Below are 23,349 nucleotides of genomic sequence, written 5' to 3' on the forward strand. Positions count from 1 at the left end.
TCACCTCTTTGATTAGGCAAATGACACTACAGACAAAGGGCTGATATCCATAATCTATAAAGAACTCCTCAAACTCAACACCCAAAAAACAAATAATCATGTCAAAAAATGGGCAGAAGACATTTACAGACACTTCTCTAATGAAGGCCTACAAATGGGTAACAGACACATGAAAAAGTGTTCATCATCACTGGTCATCAGGGAGATTCAAATCAAAACCACATGGAGATACCATCTTATACTAGTTAGAATGGCCAAAATTAACATGGCAGGAGACAACATGTGTTGGAGAGGATGTGGAGAAACGGGAATCTTCTTACATGGTTGGTGGGAATGCACATTGGTGCAGCCACTTTGAAGAAAATAAAAATAGAGCTTCGCTATGACCCTTCAGTTCCACTACTGGGTATTTGCCCCAAAGATACAGATGCAGTGAAAAGAAGGGACAGCTGTACCCCAGTGTTCATAGCAGCAATGGCCACAGTTCGCAAACTGTGGAAAGAACCAAGATGCCCTTCAATCGATGAATAGATAAGGAAGATGTGGTCCATATACACTATGGAGTAGTATGCCTCCATCAGAAAGGATGAATACCCAACTTTTGTAGGAACGTGGATGGGACTGGAAGAGTTTATGCTGAGTGAATTAAATCAAGCAGAGAAAGTCAGTTATATGGTTTCATTTATTTGTGGAGCATAAGGAATAACATGGAGAACATTAGGAGAAGGAAAGGAAAAGTGAGTTGTGGGAAATTGGAGGGGGAGACAAACCATAAAAAACTGGGGACTCTGAGAAGCAAACAGGGTTTTGGAGGGGACGGGTGAGCCTGGTGGTGAGTATTAAGGAGGACGTGGATTGCATGGAACACTGGGTGTAGTGCATCAACAATGATTTCTGGAATACTGAAAAAAAATAAAATTAAGATGTTAAAAAAAGGAAAAAAAGGCAAATACACACACACAAGAGCAACAGAAGCTGTCAGTCTGGGTGTAGTTCACAGAGGGTGTTAGAAGAGGTGTTTTGAGGAGGTGTCCTGAGGAAAGAGAGCTCTGAAGGCAAAGGGTAGCAGCAAAGGCCCTGGGGTGGAGGCATCTGGCAGCCTCTGGGCACCCATCCTCCTGGTGCCTTTCCCACCTCAGCCCCTTGAAGTCTCCAGCTACAGACGAAAAGTTAAAAGCTCCATCCTTTGTTGGTCAGAGTGTGAATAGCTTTCCAATGCTCTGATTCCCAGCCCTCCTCCGGAGTCCCTTCTCGCTCTGAAGCTAAGCAGAGAAGCAGCTGGCCTTTGCTTGGGACAGGGTTGTGTGTAGGAATACTTGTCTGCCCACTGGTCCTGGTTCCCTGCCTCCCCGAGTCCTCTGCCTCCTCGAGCTGACTGCTGTGAGCATCAGACCCTTGAGGCTGCAGAGCTGTCTCAGTGCTGTGACAGGAGGAGCTCGTGCGAGATGCGTTTGGCCAGTTCTTTACAAACCTGTTCTGTGCACCTGCAGATGGCGCCCCAGGGGTTTAGACCGTGCCTGTGGGTTTCTTGCTCTGGAACTCAGCTGCCAACTGCGCCGGCAGCCTGTCATCCAGCGGGGAGCTGGCTAATGCGTGTGCATCCGCATGAGTGCAGACGAGACCCCAGGCTGCAGGGCCACCAGCCAGCAGGTGCTCTCTGCACGGCCGTTAAGGTTCTCGGTTCTGCCTTGCCTTGGGCCGACGCTGGCTGGGGGGGAGGGGTCACAAGTCCTGTCTTGGGCCTGGGCTGCAGCCCTCTGAGGGTTTGCCTCATTCTGGCTGATCCATGCACTACAGGTTCTCTGGGTGTGGACAGTACTGCTCAGCATGGGGCACGAGAGGCCCCATGTCTCACTGGGGTTTTCAGCTCTGTGGGGCTGAGTCGTCCACAAGAGTTGCTCCCCACCCCCAGCCAGCACCAGGCGCAGGAACTCCCTCCCCACTAAGCAGCTGAGGTGGTCCAGGGGCAGCACAGGCATCACCTGAGTGTGGAAGATGGTTGGTGCCAAAGCAGGGGGACCTGAGGACCAACCTCTGGGGGACCCAGAGCCTCTGTTTATCAGCAGAGGACAGGGACCATAGACAACCTCACTCTGGTACATTGTGTGGCTCTCTTGCCACCTGTTAGAGCCAGTGGGTTGTCTGCCCGTGGAAGTACCTGGTGCAGTTTTCCTTTAAGTAGGAGGCTCTTGGAGATTCCGTCAATGTGTAGAGCCTGGAAGGAGACTTAGAGGTCACTCGCGTCAAGTCCAAATTTGTGTCACTCTCCCACTCTCAACTGTGCCTCAAATGCTGTTGGCCTTATTGCCTGGAATTCCATGGCCCTCGGATGCTCTTCGTGTCTCAGGGCAACTGCTGTGCTCCCTGGCCTACAGGTCTCTGTGTCCATCAGCTGTGCCCAGTCTCTTTGGAGCAATTTAAGTAGGAAGAGCAGATAAAATGTTGACCGACCCTCCCATGCAAACTCGGGCCCTTCTTTTACTCACACTGACCCTGCGTGGACCTCCTCTTTCATGGGCTTTTTGGGTGGAGTGGAATTTGTGGTCTTTAGCCCAGTATCCCCACCTGAGCGGGGTTACCCTGGGCTGTGGATGGCAGGGACTGGAACAGGGAGCCATGGCTGAGGGGCTCTAGCCCTGCGTGCCACCAGGATGGGCATGCACCCCTATCTGGTGGGCCCAGAGGTGATTCCTCAGCTCCCCCCTTTGGGATGTTGCTTCGAGTGCTCCTCAGTCAGGCTTCATCGGGCTGGGCCCCTGAGGGGTTATATTCCTCCCCCAAAGTTAGGAGAGCAAGTGAACTCTGGCCTTTCTCCCTGCCAAGGCTGACGCTCGCGCCAGCAGCTGGTGAGAGGAGAAGAGGGCGTCTGGGCCCTGGGTTCCCTGGACTGTGACCCAAGCAAACACTGTGGTCTCTACAAAGAGGGTCCTGTGGAGAGTCCATGAGGGAACCTACAAGCAGCTGTGGGGCCACGCAGGAGAGAAAAACAGAGCTGGTGTCCAGACACTCGAAGCTGAGGACCAGGGACTACTGGTGCCGTCCCCACATGTCAGCCTGCAGTGGGAGAGGACAAGTGCAAAGTGCCTTGCTGGTTGAAGCTGGCCCAGCAAGAGGAACTCAGCAGCCCTTTCTGGTGAGGCTCAGCTCTTCCCCCACACCTGCATCCCAACAGGCACAGGCAGGTCCTCGGTGGGAGCCCCCAGTGGGCATGGCATGGCTGATGCCCTGAGGAGGGCCTGTGTGCACCCTTTGCCTGGCTGCGTGGGAGGAGGAGACTTAAGGAAGAACCCCCCCCCCAGGAATGAGAAGGGGCAGGTGGGAGGACAGTTGTAGGGGAGGAAAGTCAGAGGGCCGCAGGGCTCTGCCCTCATGAGGGCTGGGCTGGGCCAGGGTAACTCTTGGGTTAGACACTACCTGCACCTGTCCGTAGCTCTCTCCTGGGAAGTTGAGATCATGACATCATCTTTGTGATGACCCAGCGCGTTGAGAGAAGCCCGTCTGGGACAGATGCCATGTCCTGGCGTCCAGCCTGTGACTGTGGCCACTCCACTTTCGCAGGAAGTGAGAACACACAGAGTGAAGCCCCTACAAAGGCCTGGTAGTCCTGGCCTGGTCCTGAGCAAGGAGGGAAGGACCTCGGAGCTGAACAGCTCATCTCCAGAACCCTCCCCTGCAGCTCGAGGCAGCCCGGAGGCCCGGGGACTGCATGTCACTGGTATTCAACAGGCTTGTGTTCCAAGTTAGTATCGGCAAACCTTTAAGTTACATGATAAAGATAATTTAGGTTGACATAGTGAGATAGAAGTTTTTTTTCTTTAGAAATTGTCCATACATTATCCATGCAAGAAATACTGACCTGACACAAGACACATGTCCTCAGCTTGGCGACATGGTGAGAGGTAAGCAGGATACAGTCCACTTTACTGTGAAAACCCTCAGCCCCTTCCATTCCTGCCAGAGGCTTGGGACGGTTGTCTTATTTTCAAGAGGACTTCATGTTCCCTGCCCATGTCACGAGGGTGTGCTGAGGGTGAGGTATATGGAAATGCATGGGAATCTGCAAGGCAAGGGATACACTCCATCCAGCCATTCATCTGTCCACTTGTCCACCCATCCCTCTGTCTTGCCCATGCATCTGTCTGTCTATTCATCTGCCTTTGTCAAGCTTTCTTTGTTGGAGTCAGCCGCATTCACACTCGGGAACTCGGGTACACATAGATCCATGAGAGCCTCACTAACCCTCTTCTACAGAATAATAAATGGGACTTGAGGAGGTTAAGAGGTTTTCCCAAGGTCACCCAGCTGTCAGGCAGGCACTGGACGGACCATTGTTGTGACAGGCACTGGCGTGACAGATGGTGATTTCGGGTGTGTGAAGGGAAGGCCCCTTGTGGGCTGGGAAGGGCTGCTGATGGGCTGCCTTCTTCATTGCTCTGCAGCCCTTGCTTTCTCCCTAATGCATGGATCTTGTTGGAGCTGTTCTGCTCCACTGTACCCAGCCCAGAGGGCCGTGATTAATGCAGGAGGAGCTGCGACCTCTGGGGAAAGCAAAGGGTTGGCTCTTAGGAAGACTGGCCACATCAGCTGAGGGTACTGTTAAGTGTGGCCTGGGCAATGAGTCCCGTTTTAAAAACTCATTATGAAATGGTAGTTCATAAACTCACTTGGGAAGTGAAAATGTTTTCTGCCGAGCAAGGAGCTCCGCACGTACTCAGAGTGAATCGGTTGTGGTGATGCTGGTGATAACGATGACCATGGACATTTATGGGGGTTATGACTTATGCAGCATCTTGAAGGAGGTAAGACAGCCAAGTTTACAAAATGGAAATGGGCTACATGTTCAAAAACACATAAAAGTAGAGTTTGAGTGAAGCCTTAACCGGAATAAGAGTGTTTGTTTTTTTAATGTGCTAGAACATAATTAATATTAAATGATTTCCAAAATAAATAACTCCCTGGGAAAACACACTGGAGCCTTCAGCAGTCGACTCTCTTTTCCATCGAAGGACAATCACTCACCTCCAAAATTCATCAAAGTTCAGTCTGAACACAGAAGAAGTAAAATAGAGACAAGCATAACCTCAATATTTTCCGCCTTATTTCTTATTAATTTGATGTTTCATGTTGCCCTTTTCATATGTTGGGGAGCTATATTTGTTGAAATATTCTCCCTTAAAAAGTACTGTATTTTTCAGGATTCTCCCAAGAAGCAAAACCAATAGGATTTCTGTGCCTGTACTTCTATCATCTCTCTATTTCTACACCGACCTACATCTCCTGTACCTTTATTCTGGACATCAAGATCTGCATACGTGGATTAGTATCCTCTTTCCCACAGGCTGGAGACCCAGGAGACTCGTGCCAGAGTTTGAGACTGAAGGCCATCTTCTCTCAGAAATCTTTCTTTCCCAGGAAGGTCAGGCTCATCTCCACAAAGACCTTCATCACCCTAGAGAGTGTCACCTGCTTTACTCAAAGTCTAACGATTTAAATGTTAATCACATCTCACATGTGCCTTCACAGAAAGGCCTAGTGAAGTTGGTGTAAAATTCACCATCAGAAGTACCATTCTTTTTGTTTATTTTTAAAAATATTTAGTTATTTAAATATTTTTTTTAAAAAAGGATCCTGCCTCTAGTCAAACACTTAGAGCTAACTTCTACTGTGCAGGAAACAAATGGCAGAAGGATGAATGGAACAGCAGTCCACAGGGCTGGAGGCACAGTCTGAACTCACCAATTGCGGAAAAACGTCTCAGCCACCAGACGTGGCAGGGACAGGACGGATCCGTCCACTCCCGCAGAGGGTGGGCGGAGAGAGAGGGCTGTGGTAAAGAAGAGGGTTAGCAGACACAGGAACAAAATACAGTGCGTACTCCATGTCTGAGTCCCGATGGGAATAAAACCAACCATGAAAGAACATTTTTCTTTTTCAGACAATATGGCAAGTTTAGTTTTGAAATAGGCACAAACTGATACAAAGAAACTGTAGTGAATTTTCATAGGTGTGAAAATGCCATCACGGCCAAATAAGAAAACGTCTCTCTTTCTAAGATTTTATTTATTTATTTGAGAAAGCGAGAGTGAGGGAGAGAGAGAGAGCAGGGGGGAGGGGCAGGGAGAGGGACAATCAGACTCTCCCCTGAGTGTGCAGCTCAACTTTGACCCCAAGACCCAGAGGTCAGGACCTGAGCTGAAATCAAGTCAGACACTGAATCAGCTGAGTCCCCCAGGAGCCCCAGAAAATGTCTTTTTTATTTGAGATGAGACTCGACGTTTTTGCAGATGAAATGACATGATGTTTGGGGTTTTCTTTGAAATTATTCCAGCAGAAAGAAAGATGAAGATTAGTGAAACAAATATGGCAAAATGCTGATAATTGCCAAAGGTGGGTGATGTGCATGAGAGGCCCACTGCTCTATTTCTGTGTATGTCTAGACATTTTCACCAATAGAAGTATAAAATAAGTAAACTTGTTAAATATTAAAATTTTGCATGTTTCCATATACATATAAATAGGTATTAATAGGTCTATTAAATTTTATATCAATTTTTCATATAAAAATCTTATGTAACAATTTGAATTTATGTTGGTAAAATTGTATTTGTTGACATTCTTTTCAGCATCTTCCAATGCACCTTGTATCCAAGATAAAAGTCACATGCTTCCTAGTCTGTTACAGTCGTAAAACCCCGCTGTTCCTGCCTCATTCCCATCTCTGCACTAGGACATAAATCTCATTAGGGGAAATGTTTGTTCACTGATATGCCCTAGCACCTGCAAACTAATATCTGTTGGATAGATAAGTATTTTTTTACAGAAAATACTCTAAATTGTGAATAATCATTTTATAAATTTGAGCAATGTTTCTATTCCACATAGTCTGAAGAGGAGCCAATACAACTTTCCAGTAATGAATGAACAAGTATAGTGTCAGCTCTTATCTTCTTTTCAGAGTTTCATTTTATAATCTATATATTCTACAAACTTGGTAATATAGTACGGTCACTGGCAGATGACCAAAAATATTCACATTGAGTTGTACTAGCAGCGCATTTATGAATCTTAGCAGAACACACATAAGAACATCTCACACTTTTCTCAAATGCAACCTGACACATTTGGGTGGAAGGGAAGTCAGTTTGCCTGACCAGGTGGGTTTACTCCTGGGTTATCCTAACAACACGTTTATCTATAAAATGGTGTGCTGTCAGGAAACCCAGTAAGTAGGTCCAAGTCTGCAAAGCCCAAAGCAACATCAGATGAAAATTTGATTCATAACAAGTAAGATTTTTTTAATATTTTATTTATTTGAGAGAGAGAGAGAGCACAAGCAGGGGGAGGGGCAGAGGGAGAGGCAGGCTCCCCTCTGAGTAGGGAGCCTGATGAGGGACTCGATTCCACGATTCTGGGATCATGACCTGAGCCAAAAGCGGACGACTTTCTGACTGAGAAACTCAGATGCCCCAAGAAATGTTTTCCGAAGGATAAAATTCTTTGTTTGTTGCCACAGAGACCACAGAGCCAGCAAAAACAGACTTTAGTGATTTAAGACAGTGTTACACTGTTAACTGCTTATTCGGGCAAGGCCACCAAATAAACAGCTAAGAAAGATAAAATTGTTTTTTTTTTCTTGAAAATTCTTCAAGCTTTTTGAAGCTCTTCTTTTTCAAGCTTTTTCAAGCTCTTCCACTTTTCAAGAAGAGCTGGATGACTCACAGCCAGGAAAATATTGACCTTAAAAGACAAAAAAATATTTACTTTAACCAACAAAATGGGTTTATTCAGGAACCAGAGGAACTGCGATCAGCACCTGTTTGGAACCACAGGCCAGTCTGGAGAACCAAGGTGAGGAGGCTTTGTTCTAGAGAAGAGGGGGGTGGGCGGGGCTGTGTGGAGCCCTAACCCTCTGCCCCAGGCTTTGCTTCTCCTTGCAGCGGGGATGGCAGCTGCTGTGCTGGGCTCAGAGGAAACCTTCCCTCTTCCTGGGAGCTATGAGGGAAGTGGTAAGGCTTGTGCTTCCCCTTAAGGGCCTCCCGACTTTACTTTATTTTTTAAAAAAAATTTAATTAACTTATTTCTTTGAGAGAGACAGCGAGAATGCACACAACCAGGGGGGAGGGCAGAGGGAGAGGCAGGCTCCCCCCTGAGCAGGGAGCCCACTGGGACTCAACCTGAGCAGAAGACAGACCCTTAAGAACTGAGCCCTCAGGCGCCCCGTCCTCCTGACTTTATATGAAGTGAGGTCCCCTTTAATCACTTCTGGAAAAGAGTAGGGGGAGGGGAGGGGAGGTCTCTCTGGGCGGTGTCAGGGGCCCACGGACTAGCTAATGGGACCGACCTCGGGCTGACCCTGGAATGGCTCCGTGTATTCGCTCCACAAACGCTGAGCTTCTGGGCCTGGCATCGGGGCACAGGGGACGCAATGGGAAGGTCCGTCCTCCTGCAGCCTAGGGTCCGCGGCGCAGAGGCGCGGGGCAGCGCGGCGTGGCCGAGGCCGCCCAGATGGTGCGAGGTGCAGGGCCTGGGGTACGCCAGGGGATCTTCTCCAGGGGCCTCGCGTGCAGCGATGCGGAGAGACCGAGACAGAACCCGGGGAGGCCCCACGGGTTCGGAGAGCCGCGGTCCCGCACCACGGAGCTCCCGAGCAGGCGCGCGGACTGCAGGGACAGGATCCGACCCAGCGGCAAGCGGGGGCGCTTCCAGCTGTGCGCGCATGCGGCTTTGTTCCAGCCATGCATGGACGAGACAAAAACTGGAGCACAGAAGTGGGTGTCGCCGTGACGGACACCTGGAAAATGCGGCTGTGGCGGTGGACCCAGTGCTGGGCAGAGGCTGGAGGCGCTGGGAGGAGCCAGGAAAGGGTTAGCGTTACGGGCTGATTCCGAGCGGGATGGGAAGGGGCAGAGGGGGCTTCAGAGCTCTAACCCAGGGGAATTGGGGGTAAATCGGTTGGTGGAAATGCGGGGGGTGAGGCCATCCTGACGGCCTCCGCCGGACATGGGGAAGGGCCATCCTTGACTCAAAGCGGTAAAGAACAAGGCTCAGGTGGGCTCCTATCCTAGTGGTTTACTGACGGTTGGGGTTAGGTTGGGGTTAGTTTAGTGTTAGGGTTAGGCTTCCAAGGGACGAAATCCAATGCTTGGCTCAAGTGATTCCCAAGCCAGCTGTGGAAGGTGCGCCTTGGCTGCTCCGGACTGCTTATAGCAAAATGTGAGAAGAGATGATGAACATTTTTTCATGTGTCTGTTAGCCATTTGTATGTCTTCATTGGAGAAGTGTCTGTTCATATCTTCTGCCCGTTTTTTGATATGATTGTCTGGTTTGTGTGTATTGAGTTTGAGGAGTTCTTTGTAGATCCTGGATATCAACCTTTTGTCTGTACTGTCATTTGCAAATATCTTCTCCCATTCCGTGGGTTGCCTCTTTGTTTTCTTGACTATTTCCTTTGCTGTGCAGAAGCTTTTGATATTGATGAAGTCCCAAAAGTTTATTTTCACTTTTGTTTCATTTGCCTTTGGAGATGTATCTTGAAAGAAGTTGCTGTGGCTGATATCGAAGAGATAACTGCCTATGTTGTCCTCTAGGATTCTGATGGATTCCTGTCTCACGTTGAGGTCTTTTATCCATTTGAGTTTATCTTTGTGTATGGTGTAAGAGAATGGTCGAGTTTAATTCTTCTACATATAGCTGTCCAGTTTTCCCAGCACAATTTATGGAATAGACTGTCTTTTTTCCACTGTATATTTTTCCTGTTTTGTCGAAGTTTAATTGACCATAAAATTGAGGGTCCATATCTGGGCTCTCTACTCTGTTCCACTGGTTGATGTGTCTGTTTTTATGCCAGTCCCATGCTGTCTTGGTGATCACAGCTTTGTAGTAAAGCTTGAAACCAGGTAATGTGATGGCCCCAGTTTTATTTTTGCTTTTCAACATTCCCTTAGCAATTCAGGGTCTCTTCTGGTTCCATACAAATTTTAGGATTATTTGCTCCAGCTCTTTGAAAAATACCAGTGGAATATTGATCAGAATGGCAATAAAAGTATAGATTGCTCTGGGCAGTATAGACATTTTAACAATGTTTATTCTTCCGATCCAAGAGTATGGGATGGTCTTCCCTCTTTTTGTGTCTTCTTCGATTTCTTTCTTGAGTGTTCTGTAGTACCTTGAGTACAGATCCTTTACCTCTTTGGTTAGGTTTATTCCCAGGTATCTTACGGTTCTTGGTGTTGTAGTAAATGGAATCGATTCTCTAATTTTCCTTTCTGTAATTTCATTGTTATTGTATAAGAAAGCCTCTGATTTCTCTACATTGACTTTGTATCCTGCCACATTGCTGAACTGATATATGAGTTCTAGTAGTTTGGGGGTGATGTCTTTTGGGTTTTCCATATAAAAAATCATGTCATCTGTGAAGAAAGAGATTTTGACTTCTTCATTGCCAATTTGGATGCCTTTTGTTTCTCTTTGTTGTCTAATTGCTGTTGCTAGGACTTCTAATACTATGTTGAACAAGAGTGGTGAGAGTGGACATCCTTGTCGTGTTCCTGATTTCAATGGGAAGGCTGCAAGCTTTTTCCCATTGAGGATGATATTTGCTGTGGGTCTTTCATAGATAGATTTTATGAAGTTCAGGAATGTTCCCTCCATCCCTATACTTTGAAGTGTTTTAATCAGGAACAGATATTGGATTTTGTCAAATGCTTTTTCTGCATCAATTGAGAGTACCATGTGGTTTTTCTCTCTTCTCTTATTGATTTGTTCTATCACATTGATGGATTTGCAAATGTGGAACCATCCTTGTAGCCCAGGGATGAATCCTACCTGGTCATGGTGGATAATCTTTTTAATGTACTGTTGGATCCTATTAGCTAGGATCTTGTTGAAAATCTCAGCATCCATATTCATCAGTGATATTGGTCTGAAATTCTCCTTTTTGGTGGGGTCTTTGCCTGGTTTGGGGATCAGGGTAATGCTGGCTTCATAGAAAGAGTCTGGAAGATTTCCTTCTGCTTCATTTTTTTGAAACAGCTTCAGGAGAATAGGTGTTATTTCTTCTTTGAAGGTTTGGTAGAATTCCCCAGGGAATCTGTCAGGTCATCACTAGCCATCAGGGAGATTCAAATTAAAACCACATTGAGAATTCACCTTACACCAGTTAGAATGGCCAAAATTAGCAAGACAGGAAAAAACATGTGTTGGATGGTATGTGGAGAAAGGGGAACCCTCTTACACTGTTCATGGGAATGCAAGTTGGTGCAGCCTCTTTGGAGAACAGTGTGGAGATTCCTCAAGAAATTAAAAATAGAAATTCCCTATGACCCTGTCATTGCACTACTGGGTATTTAACCCAAAGATACAGATGTAGCGAAAAGAAGGGCCATCTGTACCCCAATGTTTATACCAGCAATGTCCATGGTCACCAAACTGTGGAAAGAACCAATATGTCTTTCAGTGGACAAATGGATAAGGAAGATGTGTCCATTACATTATGGAGTATTATGCCACCATCCAAAAGGATATATACCCAACCTTTGTAACAACATGGATGGGACTGGAAGAGATTATGCTGCGTGAAATAAGTCAAACAGAAAGAGTCAATTATCATATGGTTTCACTTATTTGTGGAGCATAACAAATAGCATGGAGGACAAGGGGAGTTAGAGAGGAGAAGGGAGTTGTAGGAAATTGGAATGGGAGGTGAACCATGAGAGACTATAGACTTTGAAAAACAATCTGAGGGGTTTGATGTGGCGGGGGTGTGGGAGGTCGGGGTACCAGGTAGTGGGTATTATAGAGGGCACGGATTGCATGGAGCACTGGTTGTAGTGCAAAAATAATGAATATTGTTATGCTGAAAATAAATAAAAAATAAATTTTAAACAATGTGAGAAGAGAGACGTTAAATTATTAAAAGAATAGTGGAACTCAAAAGAAAGTGGAACTCAAAGATTTGGCAAATTCTCAGCTTATCCATGTTGCAAAAACAGAGAACACTGGTGTGTGGTCTGACTGCAGGGTCAGCCATCTCCACAGATGCCGGAGCTGCTCTCCGTGACAAGGGAAGATGCAGTTCAGAGACGCACAGCGCTGCCACAATGGTGGGAGGGGGGCGTCAGGTGCCTGGGGTCCTCAGTCGGTGCTGCCCCAGGTGTGGCTCGGTGAGACTTGTGTGGTGCCCGCTGCAGTGGCCTGCACTCCAGAAGGTGCAGGCCAGCTGCAGGGCCATCTCTGCCCAGTGTGCACTGCATGGGCTCAGGGTGCCAGACACCTCTGTCAGGTTTTGAAGGACAGAGATGGCCAGCGCCATGGGCACAGGACCCCAGGCCTGGAGAGCTGCCATGGGCCATCCCATGGTGTTACCACCCCATTGTGCTTGCGAGGCAGGCACTGTACTGAAGAGATCATTCTTAACCCTTAGATCTTGTGAAGTTTGCCTTATGGCTTGACTTACTTGGGATCCCTGTCTCCTTTCTTCTTCACTATTTCTCCACTTTAGAGTGGGAATGTGTCCCATTGTCATGTCAGGGAATCACATAACTTCTGTGGCTTCAGAGGTTCCCAGCCAGAGAGGAATCTGCTTCAGGAGGAATCCTACCTCAGTTTCGACATCGGCCTTAGACTTCAGAGCAGGTGCTGGAGTGGGTTAAGACTCTGGGACTGTTGGGACTGTGTGAGTGCATCTGCAGGTAGGAAGGACATGCATTTTATGTCAGGGGATAAATTCTGTCCTCCCAAAATTCATGTTGAAATCTTAACCCCCTTTGGGAAGGTGAGGTCATGAGGGTGCAGACCGTAATTGGGATTAATGCCCTATAGAAGACACCTCTGGGGGCTCCTGTTCTCCTTCTGCCTCACTGAGGACACAGTGAGAAGATGGCTGCTGAAGCATGAAGTGGCTTCCCCACAGACTGAGTCTTCCCGACACTGCCGACTATGAGGGACATGTGTCTGGGTGAAGCCCCCAGGCTGTGCTGTACTTGTGACAGTGCCAGTATAGACCAAGAATGGTCACCTGTAGCGTGGAAAATCCTCCCAAGAAGAAGACAGAGCTCCTGGGGCCGTGGAGGAATTTAAGGTGAGGACTGCAATGTTCTCTCATTTCTGTATTTACCGGTATGTGTATGCATGTGCTTTTTTCTAGTCAAATAGTGCATAAATATGACTGTTTGAGACACCAAATGTGACAGGAGACAGCATTCTGGTTTTACAGAAGCTTACTTTCTGGGATAGGGTCAGAGATAGGGTTAAAGTTTGGGTTTAGGGTTAGGGTTAGAGTTAGGTTGAGGGTTAGGGTTAGACCGGGTTAGCGTCAGGGTCAGGGTTAGGGTTAGAGGTAAGTGTTAGGGTTAGAGTCAGCTTTAGGTTTCGGGTCAGGGCACAGTTAGGGTCAGCGTCAGGGTTATGTTTAGGGTTAGGCTTTGGGTCAGGCTCACAGTCAGGGTCAGGTTCAGTGTTAGGGTCAGGGTCAGCTTCAGGGTCAGGGTGAAGGTCAGGTCCAGGATCAAGTTTAGGGTCAGGGTCAGGCTTTGGTTTAGGGTAAAAGTTCGGGTCAGGATCAGGGTTAGGATTGGGTCAGGGTTAGGGTAAGGGTTAGGGTCAGGGTCAGGGTTAGGTTCAGGGGGAAGTTTTGGGTTTGGGTTTAGGGTTACGGTTAGAAGTAGTGTTATGTTTAGGTTTAGGATTAGACAGTGTTAAGGTCAGGGTTAGGGTTTGGGTTAGGGTAGGAGTTAGTGTTAGGTTTAGGGTGAACTTTAGGTTTAGGTTCTGGCTCCATATTATGGTCAGGGTTAGAGTTATCTTTAGGGTTAGGGTTAAGGTCAGGCTCACAGCCACGGTAGGGTTAGGGTTAGTGTCAGGGTTTGGTCAGGGTCAGAGTTAGGATTTGGGTCAGAGTCAGGGTCATGGTTAGGGATGAGTCAGGGTTAGGGTAAGGTCAGGATTAGGTTTACGTTCAGGGTCCAAATCAGGGTCAGCATCATGCTTAGGTTTAGGGTTAGGGTTCGGGTCATGATCACAGTCAGGGTCAGGGTCAGGGTCAGGGGTTAGTGTTAGGGTTTGGTTTAGGATTAGTGTTATGATTAGGTTTTGGTTTAGGGTTCAGTGTTAGGATTCGATTTAGGGTTCAGGTTCGTGCTCATTTTGGGGTTTAGGGATATGTGTTTGGGTTTGGGTTCTGCCCGGGTTTGACTTAGTATTGGGGTTCTGGTTCCAGTTAGGATTTGGCTCCGGATGGTAGTTCGGGGCAGGTCCATCTGTCCTTCTTGTGCTGACCTTCCTTCTCCTTGGCCTTCTGTCATTGTGGATCTTCTCCACCTCCTCCTTACACTCTAAGGAATGTCCCCAGGAGCAGGGTGGCAGGAGTGGGGTCTCAGTAGGTCCTACTCCGATCCTGTGCCCCAGACAGCACTGAGATAGTAGCTACAGGACATTCTGTCATGAGGACTAGGATGAGGATCCCATCCATCTCCTTGTGCAAGAACACTGTTCCATTCCCTCCTGTCCCAACCACTGCTGTGCCAAATAGTACAGAAAACATATCTGTGGCCAACCGAGCCAGAGTTTATGGGGCTGAGTCCCAGGCTGAGCCCTGCTAGGTGATAGGTTCCCCTGTGGCCTGGGATGGGTGCTTCTCACTGTTGCCCAGACAGGGGTGTATGTCTCCCTTCTCTTCAGGGGACCTTCATCGGACCTCTGCTTCCTCACATTCTCCCCAGGGCTGCTGGTCCCCAGACCAGACACCTGCCAGTCTGAGGGTGACCAACACTGCCTCTCCAGGGTTTCCTTTGCCTGTGTCCTTCCCCGGGAGCTCCTGCATCTCCTGACACATACTCCCTGTGTCCCTCTCCTCCCCCTTGAACTTGCATGTGTTTAGTCTTTGTCCCTCTCTCTGTCCCTCTGGGACCCAGTGACTTGAAGCATGGATTGGAGCAGACCCATGGGAAACCTTTCTCTGGCCTAGGGTTGTGAGCAAAGCTTTTGCCCTCTGCAGTGTGTTTTCCAGCTTCCTGCATTTACCAGGCTTCTGTGTGGGTCACAGGAGGAAACAGCCGTGTTTTGTCTGGGGACCGACTATGGTGTCCCAGCAGGAACAGGGGCGTTGGCCCCGAGATTGTGCCCAGAATTCCTAAAGGGGTCCCTAGAATGACATCTCCTCTGTAATCCATTGGGCGTCTCAACATCCAATAAGGGAAATTCTATGTCAAACAGAAAGAAGAAACAACAAAACCAAACCAAACCCAAAACCAAACCCCAAACAAGAGCCCTTTGAAAATATGTGCAGACACGAAGGCACCTCTTGAGGGATTCCACTTCCAAAAACGTCCAGAACACGTGCAGGAACAGAAAGAGAAATCAGCTTAGGGGTTTCAAGGGTCCAGGCTGGGGGAACAAAGGGGCAGGAGGGCTTGGGCTCAGGGTCTTGTTTGGGCAAGAGGTATCCTGCAACGATGTTCTGTGGTGTGGTGGCACAACATTGGGAAAGTACTTCATGCTCATGATGTGCTCAAGGGAAAACAAGAACTTTTATTTAAAATAAATAATACACAGCATACAGGAGATGGACGGCAACTAGAACGCTGACTACATACAGGAGAGGAAGAACACAAGGGGAGGGGATGAAACATTCTGGGAGGATGTCGGGGTCAGGGGATGGAACTGACAGTATTTTTGTGGGGAGATCTCCCCATAGAGTTGTGCGCTCTGGATGCGGGACTGGAGGCACCGCAGGAGAAGGTGTAGGGGCAGAGGTTGGGCTAGGGGCGGGGACAGGGTCAGCTGTAATGGCCAGTGCAGGATCCAGAGCAGGAGCTGGGTCAGAGATAGGAACAGGAGCACAGGCAAGGGCAGGGATAGGAGTAGGAGCAAATGATAGGGACTGGGTCTGGGGTGGGAACAGGGGCCTAGGCAGGTGCAGGAAAAGGGGCAGAGGTCCTGGCAGGGCAAGAGGAAGGCATGGTGGCAGTTGAAGGGGAAGAAGCAGGGGCAGGGTCTGGGTCTGGGGCAGGAACAGGGGCGCAGGCAGGGGAAGTGGAGGCCGTCCTGGCAGGGGCAGGGGTAGGACCTTGGTCTGGGGCAGGTGCAGGGGCAGTGGCCCTGGCAGGGAAAGGAGAAAGGACAGGGGCAGGGACAGATGCAGGGGCAGGGGAAGGGGCAGGAGCAGGAACTGGGGAAAGTGCATTGGTGAAGACTGGTGCAGGGTCAAGGGCAGGAACTGGGTCTGGGGTAGGAACAGGGGCACAGGCAGGGGAAGGGGAGGCCATCCTGGCAGGGGCATGGGAAGGGGCAAGAGAAGGGGCAGGAACAGGGGTAGGACCTGTGTCTGGGGCAGGTGCAGGGGCAGTGGCTCTGTCAGGGAATGGAGAAGAGATAGGGGTAGGGGAAGGGGCAGGAGCAGGAGCTGGGGCAAGTGCAGGGGTGAAGGCCGTTGCAGGGTAAAGGGCAGGAGTTCAGCCTGGGGCAGGAACAGGGGCACAGGCAGGGGAAGGGGAGGCCTTCCTTGCAGGGGCACGGGCAGGGTCAAGGGCAAGGGCAAGGGCAGTAACAGGGTTAGGACCTGAATCTGGGACAGGTGCAGGGGTAGGGTCAAGACTTGGGTCTGGGGCAAGTGCCGGGACGGGTGCAGGGGCAGTGGTCCTGTCAGGGAGAGGAGAAGTGATAGGGGCAGGGGAAGGGGCAGGAACAGGAGCTGGGGAAAGTGTAGGGGTGATGGCCGGTGCGAGGTCAAGGGCAGGAGCTGGGTCTGGGGCAGGAACAGGGTACAGGGAGGGGCCGGGGAAGATGTGGGACCAAGGGACGATCTGGGTCAAGGGCCAGAACAGGAGCACAGGGAGGGGCAGGGGAAGTGGCAGTCACTCTGTCAAGGGCAGGGGAAGGGGAGCAGCAGAAGCAGGGGTGGGGGCAGGAGCAGGAGCCAGCTCTCCCTGGACAGCATCAGCATCTCTGTGGGCAGGCGCCTGGGAAGCTGTCGGCTCCCGGTCTCTTGCCAAAGTGTCTCCAGACACCATGTCCCCCTCCGGAGTTGCTGAAGTTGGGAGTGGGTCTAGCTCCTCCGCTGGAGTAGCTGTGAGAGGAGAGAAGGTCACCCGCGGGCCTGCCTCTCCAAGTGGCTTTGCAGAGACAGAACACAGCCCAGAGCCTCCTGGAGAAGCCTCAGCCATGAAGGAACCCTCCCCGGGACGACTCCCCAACTGCAGTCCACCCTCTGGGTGCTCCGAGACAAGTCTTGGCTCCTGACCCCACACCAGCCAATGGGGGCTTCTCCCTTTGGGGCCCAGCACCGACCCCTCAGGGCCAGGGTTAGGATTAAGGTCAGGGTTAGGTTTTGGATAAAAGGCCAGTTTCAGGGTTAAGGACAGGGCCAGGGTGTGGTTTAGGGTCAGGGTCAGTGTTCGGTTTAGGTTCAAGCTTAGGGTCAGGGTGAGGGTTAGGCAAAGTTCAAGGTTAGGGATAGGGTCAGGATGAGGGATAGGGTCAGGGATAGCGTTAAAATTAGGCGTTAGGTTTAGAATTAGAGTTAGGTTGAAGGTTAGGTTTAGACTGGGTTTGGGTCAGGGTCAGGGTTAGGGTTAGTGGTTAGTGTCAGGGTTAGGGCCAGCGTTTGGTTTCGGGTCATGACCCGTGTTAGGGTCAGGGTCAGGTTTACATTTAGGGTTAGGTTTAGTGTCTGGCTCACAGTCAGGGTCAAGGTTAGTGTTAGGGTCAGTGTCGGGTTCAGGGTCAGTGTTAGGGTGAGTGTTAGGTTTAGGGTCAGGGTCAGGGTCAGGGTGTAGGTCAGGTCCAGGGTCAGATTTAGGGTCAGGGTCAGGTTTTGTTTTAGGGGCAATATTCAGGTCAGGATCAGGGTTAGGTTTGGGTTAGGGTTAGGGTTAGGGTTAGGGTTAGGGTCAGGTTCAGGGTTAGGGTCAGGGGAAAGTTTTGGGTTAGGGTTAGGGTTAGAAGTAGGGTTATGGTTAGGGTTAGGGTTAGACTCGTTAGGGTCAGGGTTAGGGTATGGGTTAGGGTCAGGGTTAGTGTTAGTGTTAGGGTCAGCATTAGTGTTAGGTTCAGGGTCCGTATTAGGTTCAGGGTTAGGGTTACCTTTAGGGTTTGGGTTAGGGTAGGATCACAGTCACTGTGAGGGCTATGGTTAGGGTCAGGCTCATAGTCACGGTCAGGGTTAAGGTTAGGGTCAGGGTTAGGTCAGGTTCAGGGTTAGGTCAGGGTCAGGGTTAGGGATAGGGTTAGGGTTAAGATCATGGTTAGGGATGCGTCAGGGTTAGGGTAAGGTAAGGGTTAGTTTTAGGTTCAGTGTCCGGATCAGGGTCTTCGTCAGGCTTAGCTTTAGGGTTATTGTTTGGATCAGTATCACAGTCAGGGTCAGGTCAGGGTCATGGTCAGGGCGAGGGGTAGGCTTTCGTTCAGGCTCACATTCAGCATCAGGGTCAGAGTTAGGGGTTATTTTTAGAGTTTGCCCCACACCTGGGACATTGACCCGTCCCTGCAGGTCTCAGGATAACCCCTAGGAAGAGGGTGCAGTCCTCACACCCAATCCCATCTAGCCAGCCTTATCCTTGGGTTTGAACATGACCTGCGCACCAGGCATCTGACCCCTCTTCAGCCTGCTCCCGCTCGGGCCGTCTCCACCCCCGATGAGCTCTCTTTACACACACACAGAAACACACACACACACACACAGACATGAAGAGGAGACCTAGGGCTACATGGGTTGATCAGAAGGTGTGGGACTCTCTGACTCTAAGCCCACGGTGTCACCTGTTGATTCTTTTTGCCAAAGGGACAGAGGCTTTGGAGAAGCCTGACATGACCTGCCCAGTGAGGGATCGTGTCTGGCGGGTGAGCTCTTCTCTGCCTGGGCTTTGGTAGACAGCACAAGAACAAGTCGCATCCTTCAGGATGTGTTCAGAAATGAGCTGGGCGGGTGGGGGGGTTTCTCTGGAATGTGGGTGCCTGGATAGGTGGGTTCCAATTCCGTTGGGCTCTGTCGTCAAGGATGTGAGGTCACCACTACCTGGGTGCTCCTTACCGGACTTTCTGTTCCCACCAGAGCTCCCTGAGTTCGCCCCAGTCCCAGCTGCTCAAGGCTCACCCTCCACCTGATGCCCTGTCCATCCATTGACCCCCACACAGCCTCCCTCCAGAACTTGGGAGGCCTGGGTGCAGCTGTTGTCCCCGGGCATTCCCGAATCTTTCGTCCCAGGGCGGATGGCCCGAGCGACTGAGAAGGTGACAAAATGTTTGGATGTCATTTCCAAGCTGATGGAGGAAAGTCTGGGACTTCTGCTCGTTCCCTCTCTCCTGGGTTCAGTGTCTGTCTCTGTCTTTGTCTTTGTTTCTGTGTCTGCGTCTGCGTCTGCCTCTGTTTTTGTGTGTCTCACAGGAGCAGGATCTGTGGGCTCCAGGGCTGATGGGAGAAACCTCCGAAGTCTCCCTTGTCCCTGTTTCCCTCTCCTGGGCTGGTGCTTGTGTCCTTGCTAAGTAAGGCCTTCTCACCCTGAGTAGAGCACTGACTCTGGAACCTCTTCTCAATGGGGACCCTGAGGCTGCAACAAGGAGGGTCCTGACCTTGGTTCTCAGGCCTGGGGCCATGTGCTCTGCCACATTCTGCAAGCCCACAATGTCAGCCCCCCGAGCCTGCAGGCTGTCTTCTGCTCAGAAGGACCTCGAGGGAGTATAAAGCATTTTCCCTAGACTGGGAGCACAGTGGGTCAGGGATAGAGATTCAAGGCCAACAGGCTCTTCTACAAGCCTGTGGGAGACTAGGGACACCCTGTCTCTATGGCCCCATTGACAGAAGAGTAAGGAGAGGCCTTCGGTGTTGTAGCCCTGTCCACACTGGGGGGTTATCTCTTCCTACTTCCAGTAGTACGGGGTAGTGATGGACACCATGCCCCAGACACTGTCCACAGAAATTGCCCTGCAAAGCCCCTGGGCCACTTGGGGACCCCTTGACCATAAGCCCGTCCTGTCTCCCCTCCCCATGCTTTGGATCTCGGTCCTGGCCAGGAGTCCTGATGCCCCTGAACCCATGGCCGTGCTGTCTTCAACCTCTTTCTTCTTTCCCCCTTGTTACCCACCATTTTCCCTCTGACCCCTAGGTGGGCAGAGCGGTGTGTGTGTGTGTGTGTGTGTGTGTGTGTGTGTGTGCATGCGCTCAAACACATATGCCTCTAGCTTCCTAGGGATGCCCGAGGTCATGTCCCCACATGGGTGGGGATGGGTAGCTCTCCCTATGGATCTGAGGAGCTCTCATCCTCCAAGCAAACAACTTGGGAGGGTCAAGGATTGCCTAGGACTGGAGGGAAGCTCTGCTCCTTGGACTCTGTACCCGTCTTTTGTCCTGGGCCAGTCACTGCCTCTCTTGACCACAGGTTCCCAACTGTCCCTGAGGGATGGATATGGAAATTCTTGAACCTGGCCGTTCCTCCAGGGGTAGGTGGAGGCGGAGGAAAGGTGCACCAGGCACAAAGACCTCCCTTCAATGTGGGCCAGGTGTGCACAAGAGACCTGCACACAGCCCCTGTACTTTGACCTAGCCTTGTGGTGGTGTATGTACGCGACCATGGCACTGTCCCTAACTGGTCACCCATTTTCCCTCACCTCTGACAGGTGCTCTGTGGCCCCAAAGTCTGCTGAGCACCAGAACCGTGCCTATCCTAGGAAGCAAGGCTCAGGGTATATGGCCAGGCAGGTTGGACTTCTAAGGATGCAAAGGTCATCGAGTTCCCCCACCCAGATGGCCTGGAATTCACAATCCCTCCCAGGGTCCCACTTAATGTGGGGCTGAGCCAGAGGACTTGGAGACATCAGTGGAGGCCAAGTCAGGGCAGGGAAACCAGTGGGTCCCTTCAACTTCTCTCTCCGTCTGTTTGGAATTCCTTGTTGTTCCCTGGGACAGAGGTCCAGATTGTCCTTTGATTTAGCCCTGGCTTGAATCAGTGGGTGGGAAGGAGGACAGCGAAGGTTAGGGTTTGGGTTTGGGGTTTGGGTTAGGGTGAGGGTTACAGTTAGGGTTAAGGTCAGGGTCATGGTCAGGGTCAGTGTTAGGGTTAGAGTTAGGGTAAGGGTCAGGTTAGGGTCAGAATCAAGGTCAGGTTCAGGGCCAGGTTTAGGGTTAGGGTCAGTGTTATGATTAGGGTCAGGGACTGGGTCAGGTTTAAGGTCAGTGTAAGGGCCAGGGTTAGGGTTAGAGTCAGGGTTAGGATTAGGGTCAGGGCCAGGGTCAGTGTTAAGGTCAGGCCAGGGTTCGCTTAGTGTCAGGGTCAGGGTTCGGTTTAGGTTCAAGGTTAAGGTCAGGGTCAGGGTTAGGCAAGGTTCAGGGTTAGGGATAGGGTCAGGGTGAGGGATTGGGTCAAGGATAGGGTTAAAGTTAGTGTTTAGTGTTATGGTTAGGTTAGAGTTAAGTTGAGGGTTAGGTTTAGACAGGGTTTGGGTCAGGGTCAGGGTTAAGGTTAGGGGTTAGTGTTAGGGTTAGGGTCAGCGTTAGGTTTCATGTCATGGCTTGTGTAAGGTCAGGGTCAGGGTTAGGGTCAGTGTTAGAATCAGGTTTAGGTTTCGGTTCAGGCTCGTGTTCAGTGTGAGGGTTAGGGTTAGTGTCAGAGTAATGGTCAGGGTCTGGGTTAGGATTAGGGTCAGGTTCAGTGTTAGGGTCAGGGTAAGTGTTAGGGTCAGTGTTAGGTTATGTTCAGCTTTATGTTTAGGTTCTGCGTTGGGATTAGGGTCAGGATCAGGGTTAGTTTTAGGGTTAGAGTTCTGGTAAGGCTCACTGTCTGGGGCAGAGTTAGGTTTATGGTCAGAGTCAGGGTCAGTGTTAGGTTCAGAGTTAGGGTCAGGGCCAGGGTTCCATTTAGGGTCAGGGTCAGTGTTCTGTTTAGAGTCAAGGTTAGGGTCAGGGTCCGGTTTAGGTAAAGTTCAGGGTAGGCTTAAGGTATGGTCAGGGTCAGGGATAGGGTCAGTGTTAGGGTTAAAGTTTGGGGTAAGGGTTAGTGTTAGAGTTAGGTTGATGGTTAGGGTTAGACCGCATTAGGGTCAGGGTTAGGGTTAGGGTTAGGGATTAGTGTTTGGATTAGGGTCAGCATTAGGTCGCGGGTCAGGGCCCGTGTTAGCTTCAGGATTACGTTTAGGGTTAGGGTTAGGGTCAGGATCACTGTCAGGTCCAGGGTTAGTGTTACAGTCAGGGTTGGGGTCAGGGTTTAGGGACAGGGTTAGGTTTAGGGTCAGTGTGAGTCTCAGGGTCAGGGTGAAGGTCAGGGCCATGATCAGGTTTAGGGTCAGGGTCAGGATATATTTAGGGTCAAGTTTTGGTTCAGTGTCAGGGTTAGGTTCAGAAGAAGTTTTGGTTTGGTGTTACGGTTAGAGTTAGATGTAGGGTTATAATTAGTGTTAGGTTTAGAGTTAGACAGCGTTAGGGTCAGGGTTAGGGTTTGGGTTAGGGTAGGGGTTTGTGTTAGGGTTAGGGTCAGCGTTATGTTTAGGTTCAGAGTCCGTATTAGGGTCAAGGGTACGGTTACCTTTAGGGTTAGGGTTAGGGTCAGGCTCACAGTCAGGGTCAGGGTCAGGGTTAGGGTTAGGTTCAGGGTTTCGGTCAGAGTCAAGGTCAGGGTCAAGGCGAGTGTTAGGGTTAGGGTCAGGCTCACAGTCAGGGTCAGGGTTAGGGTTAGGTTCAGGGTTTGGGTCAGAGTCACGGTCAGGGTCAAGGCGAGGGTTAGTGTTAGGTTCAGGGTTTGGGTCAGAGTCACGGTCAGGGTCAAGGCGAGGGTTAGTGTTAGGTTCAGGGTTTGGGTCAGAGTCAAGGTCAGGTTCAAGGTGAGGGTTAGGGTTAGGGTCAGGTTTAGGATTCGGGTCAGGGCCAAGATCAGGGTTAAGATCAGGGTCAGGGCCATGGTTAAGGTTAGGGTCAGGGTTAGGATTAGGGTCAGGGCCAGGGTCAGGTTTAAGGTCAGGTCCAGGGTTCAGTTTAGGGTCAGGATCAGGGTTAAGTTTAGGTTAAAAGTTAAGGTCAGGGTTAGGGTTAGGCAAAGTTCAGGGTTAAGGATAGGGTCAGGGTGAGGGATTGGGTCAAGGATAGAGTTAAAGTTAGGGGTTTGGGTTAGGGTTAAAGTTAGGTTGAGGGTTAGGTTTAGACAGGGTTTGGGTCAGGGTCAGGGTTAGGTTTAGGAGTTAGTGTTAGGGTTAGGGTCAGCGATAGGTTCATGTCATGGCCCGTGTTAGGGTCAGGGTCAGTGTCAGTTTAGGGTCCTGTTTAGGTTAAGGTGAAGCTCACAGTCAGCGTGAGGGTTAGGGTTAGTCTCAGAGTAATGGGTCTTGGTTAGGATTATGGTCAGAATCAGTGTTAGGTTCAAGGACAGGGTC

The sequence above is a fragment of the Neovison vison genome, chromosome 3 (assembly GCF_020171115.1).
Source record: "Neovison vison isolate M4711 chromosome 3, ASM_NN_V1, whole genome shotgun sequence".
NCBI lineage: Eukaryota > Metazoa > Chordata > Mammalia > Carnivora > Mustelidae > Neogale > Neogale vison.